Source organism: Lutra lutra, chromosome 17 (assembly GCF_902655055.1).
Source record: "Lutra lutra chromosome 17, mLutLut1.2, whole genome shotgun sequence".
NCBI classification, from domain to species: Eukaryota; Metazoa; Chordata; class Mammalia; order Carnivora; family Mustelidae; genus Lutra; species Lutra lutra.
In genome coordinates, this window is record NC_062294.1 from 25,224,178 (window position 1) to 25,244,127 (window position 19,950).

The window sequence follows — 19,950 nt, forward strand, 5'->3', positions numbered from 1 at the left end:
ACAATTCAACAGCCCCCCCCCAAAAAAAGTCCAATTAAAAAATAGGCAGAAGACATCAACAGGTATTTCTCCAAAGAAGAAATCCAGATGGTCAATAAACACATGAAAAGATACTCAACATCACTCATCATCACGGAAATGCAAATCAAAACTACAATGAGATACCACCTCACCCAGGTCAGAATGGCTGAAATCACCATATAAGATTCAACAGGTGTTGGTGAGGACATGGAGAAAAGGGAACCCTTATGCACTGATGGTAGGCAACCTGGGGCAGCCACTCTGGAAGATAATATAGAAGATCCTCAGAAAGTTAAAAAGAGAAATACCCTATGACCCAGCAATTACACTACTGGATATTTATCCAAAGAATACAGAACTACTAATTCGAAGGGATACATGCACCCTGATGTTTATAAGCACATTATCTATAACAGCCAGAAACAGCCCAAGTGCCCACCAACTGATGAAGGGCTAAAGATGTGTGGCATATATATACAATGGAATATTACTCTGTCATAAAAAAAAATGAAATCTTGCCATTTGCAACAGAGTGGATGGAACTAGAGAGTTATTATGTTAAGCGAATTAAGTCATTCAGAGAAAGACAAATACCGTAGGGTTTTGCTTGTATGTGGAATTTAAGAAACAAAACAAATGAGCAAAGGGGCAAAAAAACAGAGGGAGAGGCAAACCAAGAAACAGACTCTTAATTATAGAGAACAAACTTGATGGTTAGCAGAGGGGTACGTGGGGGAAAGAGATGGGTGAGATCGGTGATGGGGATTAAGAAGGGTACTGGATATTGTACATCTGATACTAATATCACACTGTATTTGAACTAACTGGAATTTAAGTAAAAACCAAAAAGAAAAAAAAGATTACCAACACACACACAAAGATAGACTAAAAAATAATAATAATAAATAAATATATAATAAATAAAACAGAGGTCACTAGACTTCCTCAATTATTAATATTAGCTATCAAATCCACCAAATTCAGATGCCATAGAAGTGGATTGTTTGCATGGCTGTGGCATATCCTTCAAACTGTGTGTCTTCAGATTCCCTCATCTGATCACCAGCCAATAGACTCTCTAGCATCCCATCACACGAGTGTTTGTACTTGTTGATTTATATAACACAATAAACTAAGGCCTTCCTCACAAAAGTTCCTGTTGCTTTATCTCCTCTGTCTTAAATTTTGGCAGGTAATGTATGGATCCCAATCTAAATATTTTTTTTTTTTTGAGCTTTACTTTTTATTTTTTCAGCATAACAGTATTCATTATTTTTGCACCACACCCAGTGCTCCATGCAATCTGTGCCCTCCACAATACCCACCACCTGGTGCCCCCAACCTCCCACCCCCCACCCCTTCAAAATTGCCAGATCGTTTTTCAGAGTCCATAGTCTCTCATGGTTCACCTCCCCTTCCAATTTCCCTCAACTCCCCTCTCCTCTCCATCTCCCCTTGTCCTCCATGCTATTTGTTATGCTCCACAAATAAGTGAAACCATATGATAATTGAATCTCTCTGCTTGACTTATTTCACTCAGCATAATCTCTTCCAGTCCCGTCCATGTTGCTACAAAACTTGGGGATTCATCCTTTCTTTTTTTTTTTTTTTTTACAGCTTTATAAACATATATTTTTATCCCCAGGGGTACAGGTCTGCGAATCGCCAGGTTTACACACTTCACAACACTCACCATAGCACATACCCTCCCCAATATCCATAACCCCACCCCCTCTCCCAACCCCCTCCCACCATCAACCCTCAGTTTGTTTTGTGAGATTAAGAGTCACTTATGGTTTGTCTCCCTCCCAATCCCATCTTGTTTCATTTACTCTTCTCCTACCCCCTCGACCCCCCATGTTGCATCTCCTCTCCCTCATATCAGGGAGATCATATGATAGTTGTCTTTCTCCGATTGACTTATTTCGCTAAGCATGATACCCTCTAGTTCCATCCACGTCGTCGCAAATGGCAAGATTTCATTTCTTTTGATGGCTGCATAGTATTCCATTGTGTATATATACCACATCTTCTTTATCCATTCGTCTGTAGATGGACATCTAGGTTCTTTCCATAGTTTGGCTATTGTAGACATTGCTGCTATAAACATTCGGGTGCACGTGCCCCTTCGGATCACTATGTTTGTATCTTTAGGGTAAATACCCAGCAGTGCAATTGCAGGGTCATAGGGTAGTTCTATTTTCAACATTTTGAGGAACCTCCATGCTATTTTCCAGAGTGGTTGCACCAGCTTGCATTCCCACCAACAGTGTAGGAGGGTTCCCCTTTCTCCGCATCCTCGCCAGCATCTGTCATTTCCTGACTTGTTAATTTTAGCCATTCTGACTGGTGTGAGGTGATATCTCATGGTGGTTTTGATTTGTATTTCCCTGATGCCGAGTGATATGGAGCACTTTTTCATGTGTCTGTTGGCCATCTGGATGTCTTCTTTGCAGAAATGTCTGTTCATGTCCTCTGCCCATTTCTTGATTGGATTATTTGTTCTTTGGGTGTTGAGTTTGCTAAGTTCTTTATAGATTTTGGACACTAGCCCTTTATCTGATATGTCATTTGCAAATATCTTCTCCCATTCTGTCAGTTGTCTTTTGGTTTTGTTCACTGTTTCCTTTGCTGTGCAAAAGCTTTTGATCTTGATAAAATCCCAAAAGCTCATTTTTGCCCTTGCTTCCCTTGCCTTTGGTGATGTTCCTAGGAAGATGTTGCTGCGGCTGACGTCGAAGAGGTTGCTGCCTGTGTTCTCCTCGAGGATTTTGATGGATTCCTTTCTCATATTGAGATCCTTCATCCATTTGGAGTCTATTTTCGTGTGTGGTGTAAGGAAATGATCCAATTTCATTTTTCTGCATGTGGCTGTCCAATTTTCCCAACACCATTTATTGAAGAGGCTGTCTTTTTTCCAGTGGACATTCTTTCCTGCTTTGTCGAAGATGAGTTGACCATAGAGTTGAGGGTCCATTTCTGGGCTCTCTATTCTGTTCCATTGATCTATGTGTCTGTTTTTGTGCCAGTACCATGCTGTCTTGATGATGACAGCTTTGTAATAGAGCTTGAAGTCCGGAATTGTGATGCCACCAACTTTGGCTTTCTTTTTCAATATTCCTTTGGCTATTCGAGGTCTTTTCTGGTTCCATATAAATTTTAGGATTATTTGTTCCATTTCTTTGAAAAAAATGGATGGTACTTTGATAGGAATTGCATTAAATGTGTAGATTGCTTTAGGTAGCATAGACATTTTCACAATATTTATTCTTCCAATCCAGGAGCATGGAACATTTTTCCATTTCTTTGTGTCTTCCTCAATTTCTTTCATGAGTACTTTATAGTTTTCTGAGTATAGATTCTTAGTCTCTTTGGTTAGGTTTATTCCTAAGTATCTTATAGTTTTGGGTGCAATTGTAAATGGGATGGACTCCTTCATTTCTCTTTCTTCTGTCTTGTTGTTGGTGTAGAGAAATGCAACTGATTTCTGTGCATTGATTTTATATCCTGACACTTTACTGAATTCCTGTACAAGTTCTAGCAGTTTTGGAGTGGAGTCTTTTGGGTTTTCCACATAGAGTATCATATCATCTGCGAAGAGTGGTAGTTTGACTTCTTCTTTGCCGATTTGGATGCCTTTAATTTCCTTTTGTTGTCTGATTGCTGAGGCTAGGACTTCTAGTACTATGTTGAATAGCAGTGGTGATAACGGACATCCCTGCCGTGTTCCTGACCTTAGCGGAAAAGCTTTCAGTTTTTCTCCATTGAGAATGATATTTGCGGTGGGTTTTTCATAGATGGCTTTGATAATATTGAGGTATGTGCCGTCTATCCCTACACTTTGAAGAGTTTTGATCAGGAAGGGATGCTGTACTTTGTCAAATGCTTTTTCAGCATCTATGGAGAGTATCATATGGTTCTTGTTCTTTCTTTTATTAATGTGTTGTATCACATTGATTGATTTGCGGATGTTGAACCAACCTTGCAGCCCTGGATTAATCCCACTTGGTCGTGGTGAATAATCCTTTTAATGTACTGTTGAATCCTATTGGCTAGTATTTTGGCGAGAATTTTTGCATCTGTGTTCATCAAGGATATTGGTCTGTAGTTCTCTTTTTTGTTCGGATCCTTGTCTGGTTTTGGGATCAAGGTGATGCTGGCCTCATAAAATGAGTTTGGAAGTTTTCCTTCTATTGCTATTTTTTGGAACAGTTTCAGCAGAATAGGAATTAGTTCTTCTTTAAATGTTTGGAAGAATTCCCCCGGGAAGCCGTCTGGCCCTGGGCTTTTGTTTGTTTGGAGATTTTTGATGACTGTTTCAATCTCCTTACTGGTTATGGGTCTGTTCAGGCTTTCTATTTCTTCCTGGTTCAGTTGTGGTAGTTTATATGTCTCTAGGAATGCATCCATTTCTTCCAGATTGTCAAATCTGTTGGCGTAGAGTTGCTCATAGTATGTTCTTATAATTGTCTGTATTTCTTTGGTGTTCGTTGTGATCTCTCCTCTTTTATTCATGATTTTATTTATTTGTGTCCTTTCTCTTTTCTTTTTGATAAGTCTGGCCAGGGGTTTATCAATCTTATTAATTCTTTCAAAGAACCAGCTCCTAGTTTCGTTGATTTGTTCTATTGTTTTTTTGGTTTCTATTTCATTGATTTCTGCTCTGATCTTTATGATTTCTCTTCTCCTGCTGGGTTTAGGATTTCTTTCTTGTTCTTTCTCCAGCTCCTTTAGGTGTAGGGTTAGGTTGTGTACCTGAGACCTTTCTTGTTTCTTGAGAAAGGCTTGTACCGCTATATATTTTACTCTCAGGACTGCTTTTGTTGTGTCCCACAGATTCTGAACCGTTGTGTTTTCATTATCATTTGTTTCCATGAATTTTTTCAATTCTTCTTTAATTTCCTGGTTGACCCATTCATTCTTTAGAAGGATGCTGTTTAGTCTCCATGTATTTGGGTTCTTTCCAAATTTCCTCTTGTGATTGAGTTCTAGCTTCAGAGCATTGTGGTCTGAAAATATGCAGGGAATGATCCCAATCTTTTGATACCGGTTGAGACTTGATTTAGGACCAAGAATGTGATCTATTCTGGAGAATGTTCCATGTGCACTAGAGAAGAATGTGTATTCTGCTGCTTTGGGATGAAATGTTCTGAATATATCTGTGATGTCCATCTGGTCCAGTGTGTCATTTAAGGCCTTGATTTCCTTGTTGATCTTTTGCTTGGATGATCTGTCCATTTCAGTGAGGGGAGTGTTAAAATCCCCTACTATTATTGTATTCTTGTCGATGTGTTTCTTTGATTTTGTTATTAATTGGTTTATATAGTTGGCTGCTCCCACGTTAGGGGCATAGATATTTAAAATTGTTAGATCTTCTTGTTGGACAGTTCCTTTGAGTATGATATAGTGTCCTTCCTCATCTCTTATTATAGTCTTTGGCTTAAAATCTAATTGATCTGATATAAGGATTGCCACTCCTGCTTTCTTCTGATGTCCATTAGCATGGTAAATTCTTTTCCACCCCCTCACTTTAAACCTGGAGGTGTCTTCGGGTTTAAGATGAGTTTCTTGTAGGCAACATATAGATGGTTTTTGTTTTTTTATCCATTCTGATACCCTGTGTCTTTTGATTGGGGCATTTAGCCCATTAACATTCAGGGTAAGTATTGAGAGATATGAATTTAGTGCCATTGTATTGCCTGTAAGGTGACTGTTATTGTATATTGTCTCTGTTTCTTTCTGATCTACTACTTTGAGGGTCTCTCTTTGCTTAGAGGACCCCTTTCAATATTTCCTGTAGAGCTGGTTTGGTATTTGCAAATTCTTTCAGTTTTTGTTTGTCCTGGAAGCTTTTAATCTCTCCTTCTATTTTCAATGATAGCCTAGCTGGATATAGTATTCTTGGCTGCATGTTTTTCTCATTTAGTACTCTGAATATATCATGCCAGCTCTTTCTGGCCTGCCAGGTCTCTGTAGATAAGTCTGCTGCCAATCTAATATTTTTACCATCGTACGTTACAGACTTCTTTTCCCGGGCTGCTTTCAGAATCTTTTCTTTGTCATAAGACGTGTCAATTTTACTATTAGGTGACGGGGTGTGGACCTATTCTTATTGATTTTGAGGGGGGTTCTCTGAACCTCCTGGATTTTGATGCTTGTTCCCTTTGCCATATTGGGGAAATTCTCTCCAATAATTCTCTCCAATATACCTTCTGCTCCCCTGTTTCCTCTTCTTCTGGAATCCCAATTATTCTAATGTTGTTTCGTCTTATGGTGTCACTTATCTCTCGAATTCTCCCCTCGTGGTCCAGTAGCTGTTTGTCCCTCTTTTGCTCAGCTTCTTTATTCTCTGTCATTTGGTCTTCTATATCGCTAATTCTTTCTTCTGCCTCATTTATCCTAGCAGTGAGAGCCTCCATTTTTGATTGCACCTCATTAATAGCTTTTTTGATTTCAACTTGGTTAGATTTTAGTTCTTTTATTTCTCCAGAAAGGGCTTTTATATCTCCTGAGAGGGTTGCTTTAATATCTTCCATGCCTTTTTCAAGCCCGGCTAGAACCTTGAGAATCATCATTCTGAACTCTATATCTGACATATTACCAATGTCTGTATTGATTAGGTCCCTAGCCTTTGGTACTGCCTCTTGTTCTTTTTTTTGTTGTGAATTTTTCCACCTTGTCATTTTGTCCAGATAAGAGTTTATGAAGGAGCAAGTAAAATACTAAAAGGGTGGCAACAACCCCAGGAAAATATGCTTTAGCCAAATCAGAAGAGATCCTGAATTGTGAGGGGGGAGAAAGGGGATAAAAAGGGGTTCAGAAAGAAAGAAAAAAAAAAAGAAACTATTAAAAAAAAGAAAGCCAATAAAGAAAAAATATAAAAAGAGGAAAAGAATATATATATTAGATAAACTATTTAAAAAACGTTAAAAAAAGAAAACAGTAAAAGTTAAAAAAAATTTAGCAGAAGAAGAGAAAAAGAAAAAAAATTGAAAAAGAAAAAAAATTAAATTAACTGCAAGGCTAAAAAATCATGGGGAGAAAGCCATGAGTTCCGTGCTTTGCTTTCTTCTCCTCTGGAATTCCGCCGGTCTCCTTGGTAGGTGAACTTGGTCCTGGCTGGGTTTCCCGTAGATCTTCTGGGGGAGGGGCCCGTTGTAGTGATTCTCAAGCGTCTTTGCCCCAGGCGGAGTTGCACCGCCCTTACCCGGGGCCGGGCTGAGTCATCCGCTTGGGTTCGCTTTCGGGAGCTTTTGTTCCCTGAGCGCTTTCCGTAGAGTCCGGAGGACGGGAATAAAGATGGCGGCCTCCCGGTCTCCGGCCCGGAGGAGCCGAGAGCCCGGGGCCCCACTCCCCAGTGCGCCCTCAGAGAACAGCGCCAAATGACTCCCGTCACCCTGGCCTCCGGCCGCGCTCCGAGCTGACCGAGCCTGCTACCGGTTCAAGGCAACCCGGAGCTGAGAGTCACTCCTCGGCTCTGTCTCTGCAGCCGGCCTCCCCGTTCCAATACCGGTAAGCTCTGCGACACTGAGACACCCCCGATCCTTCTGCGATCCTGCGGGACCTGAGGCCGCGCTTACCCCGCCTGGGCTTCACCCCAGTTAAGCCTCTGGAGCGATGTCCCTCAGCGGAACAGACTTTTAAAAGTCCTGATTTTGCTCCGTTGCTCCGCCTCTCGCCGGGAGTCGGCCCCTCCCCCCGCGGTCTATCTTCCCGTCGCTTTGGATTCACTTCTCCGCCAGTCCTACCTTGCTGAAAGTGGTTGATTTTCTGTTTCTGGAATTGCTGTTCTTCTTCTCTTCAATCTCCCGTTGGATTTGTAGGTGTTTGCAATCTTTAGATAAGCTATTTAGCTGATCTCCCGCTACCCGAAGTAGTCTCAGCCTGCTACTTCTCCGCCATCTTGACTCCTCCTCCCCAATCTAAATATTTAAATGACTCTTGCGGTTTATCTTAGAGTCCATACCAGCATTTTTGGGTCTCTGAGCAAGTAGGGATGAGGAAGAGATTTCATTAAGGTTTGCTGACATTAATCAATAAGTAATGGCTGCTTTGACTGTGAATTGAAAACTACTCTGAGGCCAGTGAAAATGAATATTATAATCAACTAGGGATGCCTGCTGTGGTGAGGAGGGAAGGGAATGGCTGCCTGCAGCCCATTTTTACCTAAAGAGCTGAGATATCGAATACATAATGCATGAAAGTTTCCCTGAATACCATGTATACATGGTCAGCGTTTGCCTTTTGTGGGCTGCTTCTGCTATCATCTGTCTCATCTCCCAATTTTTAAGAAGTCAGACACCACCGGGAAGCACCTCTGTTGACATATGTCCAAGTTTCAAACATTTAAGGAGTTCTTCCAAAGCCAAATGCAATTGTGAATGTTATGTGACTAACTGATCACACAACCAAGGAAAGAAAAGTAGATGATGGCAGATAGGTAAATGAAAAACAGATAATTTAATGAGAAGAGATTCTATAAATATTATCAGATTGAAAATTATCAAATGAAAAAGCCCACACACAGACAAATCCTCTGTTCTTTCCATACAATGGGAAAACTCATAATCAGAAAACTCATAGCTGCCCGTTATCTAGAAACTTAATTATCTTGAAGTTAAAAACATGCAGGAAAAGAAGGGCCATCAGTACCCCAATGTTTATAGCAGCAATGGCCACGGTCGCCAAACTGTGGAAAGAACCAAGATGTCCTTCAACGGACGAATGGATAAGGAAGATGTGGTCCATATACACTACGGAGTATTATGCCTCCATCAGAAAGGATGAATACTCAACTTTTGTATCAACATGGACGGGACTGGAAGAGATTATGCTGAATGAAATAAGTCAAGCAGAGAGAGTCAATTATCATATGGTTTCACTGATTTGTGGAGCATAACAAATAGCATGGAGGACATGGGGAGATGGAAAGGAGAATGGAGTTGAGGGAAATTGGAAGGGGAGGTGAACCATGAGAGACTATGGACTCTGAAAAACAATCTGAGGGTTTTGAAGGGGCGGGGGGTGGGAGGTTGGGGGAACCAGGTGGTGGGTATTAGAGAGGGTACGGATTGCATGGAGCACTGGGTGTGGTGCAAAAACAATGAATACCGTTATGCTGAAAAGAAAGAAAAAATTTTTTAAAAACATGCATAAAAATATTTTAAGAGTTCTTTTTTAACTAAGCTAAAAAGTGAGGTGATAACAAATTATTTTAACAATAGAATGTGTTTGGGGCACCTGGATGGCTCAGTCCGTTAAACGTCTGCCTTCAAATCAGGTTCTGATCTCAGGGTCCTGAGACTGAGCCCCAAGTTTGGCTCCCTACTCAGGGGAGAGCCTGCTTCTCCCTCTGCCCCACTCATGCTCTTACTTTCTCTAGCTCTCTCTAACCTTTAAAACCTTTAAGAAAAAAAAACTTAAAAAAACACATTAAGAGTTAATAGCATTATAAGTCATCAATGGTAATGATGTTGATGATGACAACTGTAGTCCCAGGTGCTATACAAAGTACTTCCCATGAATGATTCAATTTAATCAACACAACTGAAGAAGCAGGTATGATCAATTTCCCCATTGTCCAGAAGAGAGAATTTATTTGAGATATTGAATCGACTCAAGGTCACACTGCTCTAACACCACGGAGCTGGGTCATTACAACTTATTTCAAACTCCTGACTCACAACCACATGGTACTGGCCCAGGAATAGTGACAGAGTCACCGCTGATAATTCTTACCTTCATCCAAACTCAGGTCAATTTCCTGTACCACACATAAAAAAGACTATGATGCTAAGTGTAGCTATATAAATCCTGAAAAAAAGTTGCATTTGTTAAGATCCAGGGACAGTGTCTTTTATATTTCCAGGGCCTATGCCTCTGTCTTTCTCAGCAGTTTTATGATCTGTCACTACTTGAGCAGACAGCACATCAGCAAGTTTGCAGGGTAATCTTTCTGGACCGATCTCATTTATGCTTGCCCATTTCTTGCCAGTAACAAATCTTATAAAAACACTTAACGTTCCAGGGCTTTTCACATATAACTCATCTACCCGAAGGTTTAAAAAAGTAATTCACAACACAGCTCTCCATCAAAAGAGATAATCATTTCCATTTCTGTCTTCATGTAAGATATAATAATTCTGTAATTTATGGGACCACAGAAGCTCTATGACTTACATCATTTGGAGCATAATGTGATCTTTTCTGATTAATAGCTGCCGTTTATTCAGAGACTGTGCAGGACACTTTATATTTATTGAACATTCTCATTTAATTCTCACAACAATTGTAAGGGAAGCTATCATTATCTCCACTTTACAGTTTCAGCAACAACTGTAGGTCATGCAGCCAGGAACCAGAGCCAAGATCAAACCTGGGGAACATCGATTATTCTGTCAATGAATAAAGGGGCAGGAAAGTAGATTGAAGGTTGGGTACCATCTGTTTCATATTAACATTTGCCATTTTATGATTTATTTATTCATCCGACCTTTGCAAAGCTTTGTCTAGATATAAAACACAATGGGATTATTAAATTATACATCTGATGGGTGGAATATTGAAAAGGCATCACCACCCAGAAAGCAGTTGCTCAGCTATATGATTGCCACGCTGATTGTCAAAGCTGCATCCTCTGCCTGTTCCCTCCCATCCTTCTAGACCAAGGTTTCTTAACCATGTTGCTACTGACTTTCTGGAGTAAAGAAATCCTTGTGAGGGCCATCAGGTACATTATAAGACTTTAAGCAGCATCCCTGGCCTCTCTCCTCTCGCTTGCAAGAGTTCATCTATCCAGGCACCTGGCTGGCTCAGTTGTTAAGTGTCTGCCTTCAGCTCAGGTCATAATCCCAGTGTCCTGGAATCGAGCCCCATATCAGACTTCCCGCTGAGTGGGGAGCCCACTTCTGCCTCTCCAGTTCCTCCTGTGCTTGTGTTCCTTCTCTTGCTATCTTTCTCTGTCATAAAGTTAAATAAAATTTAATAAAATATTAAATTTATTAAATAAAATTAAAATAAAAAAAGAAAGCTATGCTTGCTGTTTATCACCTAAATATACTGTTTAAAAAAAAAAAAAGAGTTCATCTCTTCCCAGTCAAGACAACCAAAAATGTCTCCAGGCATTGCCAAATGTCCACTGAGGGACAAAACTGCCCCTACTTGAGAAACCCTATTCTAGACCAGAAATTTCATCTAACATAATAACAATATTTATTGTTATTAACAATACAACAATATAACAACATAATTATTATATCTCAATAATATTCATCATGCTTTCTACATTTAACAAATCATTGTATCTTCTTTGGTTAAATATAAGCTCCTGTCGTGTACAGCTATGACCATAATGACTATACAGCATATGGGACCCAGTCAACGCTTAAAGAAAAGTTGGTTGAATGAACACATGGAATGACCAAAGTCAACTCATTTATTTCTTAAGACCCTGCTTTTGAAAAGATACTTTAATGAGTCTTTAGACTAGCCAAGCAGGATGCACTTTTTTGGTCAGAACTGTCCTTCAGAGAACTACAATGTAAAACCAGTAGAAACCAAAGAGACCTCCTTTGTGTCCAATGAAAAATACCTGTATAGCAAATGGCTTTGGCCTTTCTGGCAACCATATCTTTGACATTGATTCTGGGCAATGGAAATGTCAATACTCCAATGTCATCTTTCAGGAGTGCTATCTCCAAAAGGGAATTGGAAAGCATTTTTCTCAGTACAACAGCATAAAAGTTTAAATATTAAATTTTATATTAATCATATTATTCATCCTTCAATCACTCCCTACACTGTACTTGAATCAAGGTCAGAGGAGATCACCAGGTTTTTTTGTGTATCACATTAAGCAATAAATGTTATCAAGTGAAAGAATCCATAAATGAAGGAGAAGAAGTAATACATGTTTAGATAAGTAAAAATAAAATATCCTTCACATGATAACTTCAGACCTTAACTTTTTACCCTGCACAAGGTGTACAAATTTAGGCTACAACAAAATCTTTTCCTTCAGAAAATTTGTAATTATCTGATCCATAACATATTATTTAGTTCAAATAAAATATCTTGAGTGTTCGCTTCTCTAATATTTGTCGAATTTGTTCCACAATATTCAGATAACAGAAACATTTAGTGTTTGTTGGCACCAAGTGAATTCTTGAAAGGTTGAACCAGATTTCAAAAAAAGTTATCTTTATGCTCCATTCCTCTTCCACCTCAGACTAATCTGAGAACCATGATCTCATGTGGTAGAAGGTGGAGATGTACGAGAGCCAAACTAGATGCCATACAGACTGATTTTTTTTTTAAGATTTTTTTTTTTTTTTGACACAGAGAGAGAACAACAAGCAGGGAGCAGCAGAGGGAGAGGGAGAAGCATGCTCCGTCCTGAGCAGGATCCAAAGACCCCAGGATCATGACCGGAGCTGAAGGCATATGCTTAACTGACTGAGTCATTCAGGTCCCCCCCATACAGACTGATTCTAAGCATCCTGTCCAATGCTTTCTGGAGTAACACTGCTTGACACAGATGCCTCTCAGAAAGGCCTCCTCTAGGGGCGCCTGGATGGCTCAGTGGGTTAAAGCCTCTGCCCTCTGCTCAGGTCGTGATTCCGGGGTCCTGGTATTGAGCCCTGCATCGGGCTCTCTGCTCGGCGGGGAGCCTGCTTCCCCCTCTCTCTCTGCCTGCCTCTGTCTTCTTGTGATCTCTGTCTGTGAAATAAATAAATAAAATCTTTTAAAAAAAAAGAAAGAAAGGCCTCTTCTACCAATAAAGTGCTACCGTACTATTCCTCATCAAACCTATGAGGAAATGTCACTAGAGTTAAGCTTCCGTAAGTAACCTATGACCAGTTTTCAACAAGAGCATGTGAATAACAGGCCAGTGATCGACACCATGCTTGACCACTCTTTCCCACGCCTCCTTGCAAAAATAGCTACTCATCCCTTCTCCACTCTTTGGAAGGCTCTCATTCTCCAGGATGGGATACTTCTGTCTCCCTTAACCACGGACTTTCCCTTCTAGGATTATCCAACATTATCATCCATTAATTTGCAGGTTTTTCATATTTTTAAAGGTCTGTTAATTATCACTGGGGATAAAAGTAGCCTCACACCTCCAGAAATTAAAGACTTCATTCTCTAAAATAAGAGAAGGGAAATGACCTCTTATTATCTTAATTATCTTACAGCATCTAAAACCAAAAACCAATTCATAGCTCAGTGGATTACTACGTGACACCTATTGTGAGGTTCATAATAAGGCAAATAACCAGATTCTTCATTGTTATGCCTATGAGTATTAGAATTATTAGCTATATGAAGCAGAAAACTGACCTAAAAACCCCCAAAATATAAAGCACTGAAATGAACACAAAATCTGTGCCACACTTTGGCAGTAGAAAATTCTCGTGGCGGGAACTATTTAACAATTTAGAGTATAGTTATTGCTATAATTTTTATAGTAATTAATATTATAGATATGTCTATTAGGAAATTGTATAACTCCACTTTTCTCCAGGAATATGAAATTCTTTAGTCATGGCCTTTAAGCAAGAATCAGTTTATCCGGGCGCCTGGGTGGCTCAGTGGGTTAAGCCGCTGCCTTCGGCTCAGGTCATGATCTCAGGGTCCTGGGATCGAGGCCCGCGTCGGGCTCTCTGCTCAGCAGGGAGCCTGCTTCCCTCTCTCTCTCTCTCTCTGCCTGCCTCTCCATCTACTTGTGATCTCTCTCTGTCAAATAAATAAATAAAATCTTAAAAAAAAAAGAATCAGTTTATCTAGGATGTGATAAAGAACAGTAAATCATAATAGGTTTCTAAATATCCCATTGATAGATACCTTTGAGTGGAAATTTATTCTCTATTTGGTTATTAGTGATATAAAATTGGAAACAATAAATGTTTTCCATCTTAATGGTATATTTCAAGAAAATAAATGCTATTTGTATTTTCCATGTAACATTGGCTATCAGTAATCATGAAGAATTGAGGACACTTGATTCTAGAATTTCTATATGCCAAGGCTTTGGGAATTTGTTCAGCCTCTTAAAGTGATATGCAATAATATAAGTAATAACTTATCCACTTCAGCTGTTACCTTAAAAGAGAGTAAAAAACTAGAAACAGGGAGGCTTAGAAAACTGACCAAAACCTGACTAAAAGAAAACGATAGGAAAGTGTCCAGCCATAGTTTACATTTTTCTTGAGATCAGCATTAATGAAAATTATTAGAAATACAGAGATGGTATGTCTTTCAATGCCGCTGTCTCAACCTTAAGCTTTCTTTTAATTAGCAATTTAAAACACGCATATGCTTTTGTATACTGTGTTGTATATTGTTTGCTTTAGAAAAAAAGAAGATTCCTTATATACAATGGAATACAGCTAACAATGGAAATTTGGTTCTCACACTACCCACTATTACTGCCAGAAACTGCTGTCTCTGAACACAACCTTGGAAGTGATACATTTGCTGAAAACCTGTAACAGAATATGCTACATGGTCCACACCACGTGGATGGAGCTAGGAGCCCTTTGCTGAAGTCTTTAACATTGTCACACATATTCCTGGATCACCACATTTACTCAAAATTTTTTTAACAAAAATAATAAACTGAACAGGTTAAAAATGTGAGGATACACTTATGATTATATGTATGCTAATTATGGAAAAATAGCACAGCCTGAAATTTCATGCTTTATCTTAAGTATTAATTGAAAACATGGGTGTCTGTGTGGCTCACTCAGTTAAGCCACTGACTCTTGGCTTCAGCTGGGGTTGTGATCTCAGGGTCATGGGATGGAGCCCTACATCGAGCCCTGTGTCAGGCTCTGAACTCAGTGCAGATCCTGTTTGAAATTATCTCTCTCTCTCTCCCCAATCCCTCCCCGGCTCGTGCATGTGTATGTGTTCTCTCTCTCCACCCCTCAAATAAATAAATAATAAAATCATTTTAAAAATATGAATTAAAAACAACTTTTGCTCACTCTAAGCCCATTTACCTCCTGATCCAAAAGCCAGGATACAGGATACAGGACAAGATCATGTGAAGTTACAAGTTCCATCTAACTTCACATGATCTTACCCATGTTTTTCACTAACATTTACTTTCTCATTATTATTATTATTTTTTTTTTTAGATTTGATTTATTTGAGAGAGAGTGAGAGAGAAAGAGCACGAAAGGGGGGAGGGCCAGAGGGAGAAGGAGACTGTCCGCTGAGCAGGAAACCTGATGCAGGGCTCGATTCTGGGACTCCGGGATCATGGCCTGAGCCGAAGGCAGATGCGTAATCGACTGAACCACCAGGCGTCCCTTCCTCATTATTTTTTAAATGACTTTAAAGTTCTGGGAAGATGAGATATTAATTAGTCAATTCTTTATCCATTTCTCCTTATTTTGATCTGATTCCATAATACCAAGGAAACCTTCTGATTTCAACACTTGCCTTGCAAGAATTCTAAAGATGTCTCTGCAGAGAGATACAACTATTTCAGAATTCTAGTTTGTATAGAACTACAAAAAGTTGTTCCCCTGTGAAAAATTCTAAGTTCGTACTTGCACTTGATAACATATTTGTGTTTCGTTCTTTAAGCATGAACTGGCATTCAGACTGGGTACCAAATCTTGTCCCACAAGTCCTTCCCTGTATTCCGAGGAAGGGCAGTCACAGAACCCTTCCATCTGACTGTTGCCTGAGGCAGTTCTCCGTGAGTAGGAGCAAGGGAGAGGTGAAGAGAACTTGATAATATAATTACTTCTAAACGTGAAATAAAGATTTCATACTTTTAATCTCTGATAATGTAAAATCTCTATTATCCCCAGATTAAAATAACTTAAAATTGTTTTCCTCTATTTCTAAAAACAATACATTTTAAGAAGAATTTGGAAAAACTAAGAGAGTAAAATTAGAAAAACAAAACAAGCCTTGGTTCCATCCAGTCAGACACAGTTGGTAAAAGTAATCGGAAAGAATATACACAAATATATAATATTTTCCTACATATAACACACATACGTATATTCTTATGATATATACTTCTATAGATGCATATATGGATTAATAAATATAGATGTGTTCACACATATACATTTGTGTGAATGTAAATTGTATTGCTCATCCTGATATATAACTTTTTAATCTGGTAATTTATCAGCATTTTCCAGTCACTGACTATTGATCTACAACATTGTTTTTACAAGTTTTTTTTTAAGATTTTATTTATTTATTTGACAGACAGAGATTACAAGTAGGCAGAGAGGCAGGCAGAGAGAGAGAGGAAGGGAAGCAGGCTCCCTGCTGAGCAGAGAGCCTGATGTGGGGCTCGATCCCAGGACCCTAGATCATGACCTGAGCCAAAGGCAGAGGCTTTAAGCCACTAAGCCACCCAGGTGCCCCTGTTTTTACAAGTTTTGAATGTTGTTTTATAGATGAACTATGGCTTATTTAATCAATTCCTTCTTGTTAGGTATTTACACGTTTACGTGCCATAGTTTATCTTTCAGTAGGAATACCACGATAAACATCCTATCACTTAACTCTCTCTTCACAAACATAATTGTTAGGCCAAAGAGCACAACAAATGAAAACATATTAAAATAAGCTGAATCATAAATAGCTTTTTGCTCTACCATTACCATAGATCACAGCAATTAGAAAATTGCTGTGTACAGGTCCAAGGCACATGTATGTTAAAAAATGTTAGACCTATTTGAATGAAAAACCTCAATAGATAGGGAAATTGTAGTGACCTACTTGGAACCTTTTAATCCGTGTGACACTATGCTTGTAAAATACTTTCATTTATACTCACCTTTCGTGGTCCAGCCCCCTCCCAGTATGAATCAATATGGTACTTGATGATAGAATATTAAATAGGCTAGCGGTTACGATTTTGAAATTATGTATCACTTAAAGATATATGAGAGCAGATAAAAGCTGTGTAGAAGCCCATTTAGAAGCAGAAGTATTTAGTGAAGGAAAACTGGAAAGCCTGGGAAAAGAATTTGATGGGAAATTGGAATTCCTGACAGTGCTGCTTTTTACTTCCAACAGTTTAAGGGACATTGTGGACAATTACTGGTTTATATACGGTTAAGACAGTGGGGGTTTTGCATTTACAGAAGATCCATAAACACCAGAAAGACTGTCACTGTAGAATTAAGTGTCAGAACAAAGGAATAAATAATGCATGGAATTGAGTGATAAAAATGAGAAATAATTAAAAACAACAAAAACAAATACTTAAGAAACCTCTGGCTTTTTACCTATTAAAATCAGAGAAGAAAATGGGGTGGGACAAGGAGAGGAGGAAAAGGCCATTTTTGTGGAATAGTTTATATTATTTAGCTGACCGTGGAGGGCAGCTGTGTCATTATTTCATTGTCACCCTATCACATGGAAAGCTTTCCCTTTTTCTCTAAATCCTGCCTGAATGTTATACTGGTAATTCCCCTTTACTTAGAGTATAGCTCGAGTAGGAATGAGCTCCCTGTTCTCCTTGAAGGCCATGGAATATACTCAAATCATCTTTATTTTATTTAATGAAGACCTGGAAAGTGAATGTCACCTTCTTACATATTGTATGCTCTCACCAATAATAGCTTCATTTGGCATGAATCAACCGATGGCCCAAAAAGTCCTCACTTTTCAGTAACAAGGTAGAGAATTTTAAAATAATCATATAACATGCTGAATTATTCAATAAATAACCATGAATAATTAATGCCAAGAAGTATAACAAAAGTCATCACAGCTTGCTTTACAGAGAGTTTCCCTCAGAAGATAGGTGTCATTGATTTTCAAAAAGAGAGCTTCAGAACTGGGAGCCCAAAAGCTGTAAGTGAAGCAATTTATATAAGAAGTCTACACATGAATAAATAATAGCGGAATGAATGAGTCACCTCGCTAAAGATATACTTCATAGCAGGGATTGAAATAATGGTATATTGAATATACTTCCTCAAATGCATTGTGTGATTATGAAAACAGAATGAGCCTCCAACTAGAAAGAACTTGGAGAGGGATTTTGTACCAAAGATACAGTGAATGCTGGCCTGGCATCCACACCACTCAGTTTGAGTTAGATCCCTACAGAGATGATAACTGGGTCTGCCCTGGGGGGTATGATTCTACTTCCTCTTGTTCAAAGTACTTAAGTATTCTCAAAAAAAAATTAATTTCCTGGTGGAGGAGGAAGGGAGATTGCTGGGGGCGGGGGGTGTGGGGGAGGCAGGGCCGGAGGAGGAGTGTAGTGGATAAAACCCATGAGCTTTAGTGAACTTTTCACAACTGTACTCTGTGATATGACACTCACACCAGTTAGACCATTTACCAAACTTATTTTGATCCATATCGCAAGTCCTTCCACCTAGACAAGAAGTTCAAGATTTATTTGTTCTTTTTTTTTTTAAGATTTTGTTTATTTATTTGACAGAGATCACAAGTAGGCAGAGAGGCAGGCAAAGAGAGGGGGGGAAGCAGGCTCCTTGCTGAGCAGAGAGCCTGATGCCAGGCTGGATCCTAGGACCCTGGGATCATGATCTGAGCCAAAGGCAGAGGCTTTAACCCACTGAGACACCCGGGCGCCCCCAAGATTTATTCGTTCTTAATGAAATTCTAAGATACAACCAGGAGAGAGACATCTGAATTAGATATGTGCTTGTACTTTACCACCTCATGAATACGCTTTAATTCATTACATTTAGCTTCTAAAATGAAAAGATGTTCACACTAAAGTTCATGCCAAATTATTATTCTAACTTGGAAAATGGCTTCATAATAGGTAACAATTTTTAGTATTTACTTTATGTCAGACAATGTTGCAAGCTAGAGTGTGACAAGATGTTTTTTGTAAATGGCCAGAAAATAAATATTTTCAGCTTTACAGGCCATAGAGTCTCTGTCACAACCACTCAACTCTGCCTTTGTTGAGTGAAAGCATCTATAACCAATACATAAGCAAATGAGCACAACTGTGTTATTTATGGACACTGAATAAAGGGACACTGACTACCATATATTTTCATGTACCAAAAAATGTATTTTATTTTAATTTTTTTCAATCTTTAAAAAACGTGAAAACTATTTTTAGTTCCTGGGCCACACAAAAACAGGGAGCGGGCTTAATTGGGTTCACAGGCTAGTATGTCAATGTTTTGTAAGTTCAGGTGTATACACACACACACACACACACACACACACACACACACACACACACACATTCATGACACTTAATCTTCACAACAGCCCTGCAAAGTAGTATGATTATTATCCCTAATCAGAAGATGAGAAAATTATGTCCCCAAAAAGCTAAACAACTTATACAGTAAATAAATGAAAAAGATAATATTTGAACTCCCTTCAGAGCTATGTTTCTAAACACAGAGCTAAAGTCTTTCCTCCCTGGAACGTGCAGGCAGAATTATATTCTTTCATTTGTGTATTGTACTAAAAATATATTACACTCACGTGATCTTTTCTCATGGTTGTCATCTGTGAGAAACCAGCAGTGGGGCTTAATTCCCCTTTAAAATTTGCCCATACTTTACCTTCATAACTGGTCCACAGTACCACCAACCGAATTCGCCTGAAATATAGTGGGCATCCAAATATATTTACTGACTTAAAAACTTACAGAGCATGAGAAACAATGTTGGGTACAAATAAAACCCATGAGAAGTTGATGCCATGCCCTACGTGTTTAGCTCTACTCAAAACCAAATGAAACAAAGAAGGCAGCCCTCTAAGAGCAAAAAGCAAACCCACCAATGTTCTTTCATTTTAATAACTGTAAGAACACCAGAGAAGATTAAACTTCCTCCTTATGTAATCAATTACAGATTTGGATATTTGATTCAACTAATTGTCCATTTCAGAGTTGATCATCATTTTGGAAGATTACATCTATTTCTTACTGATATT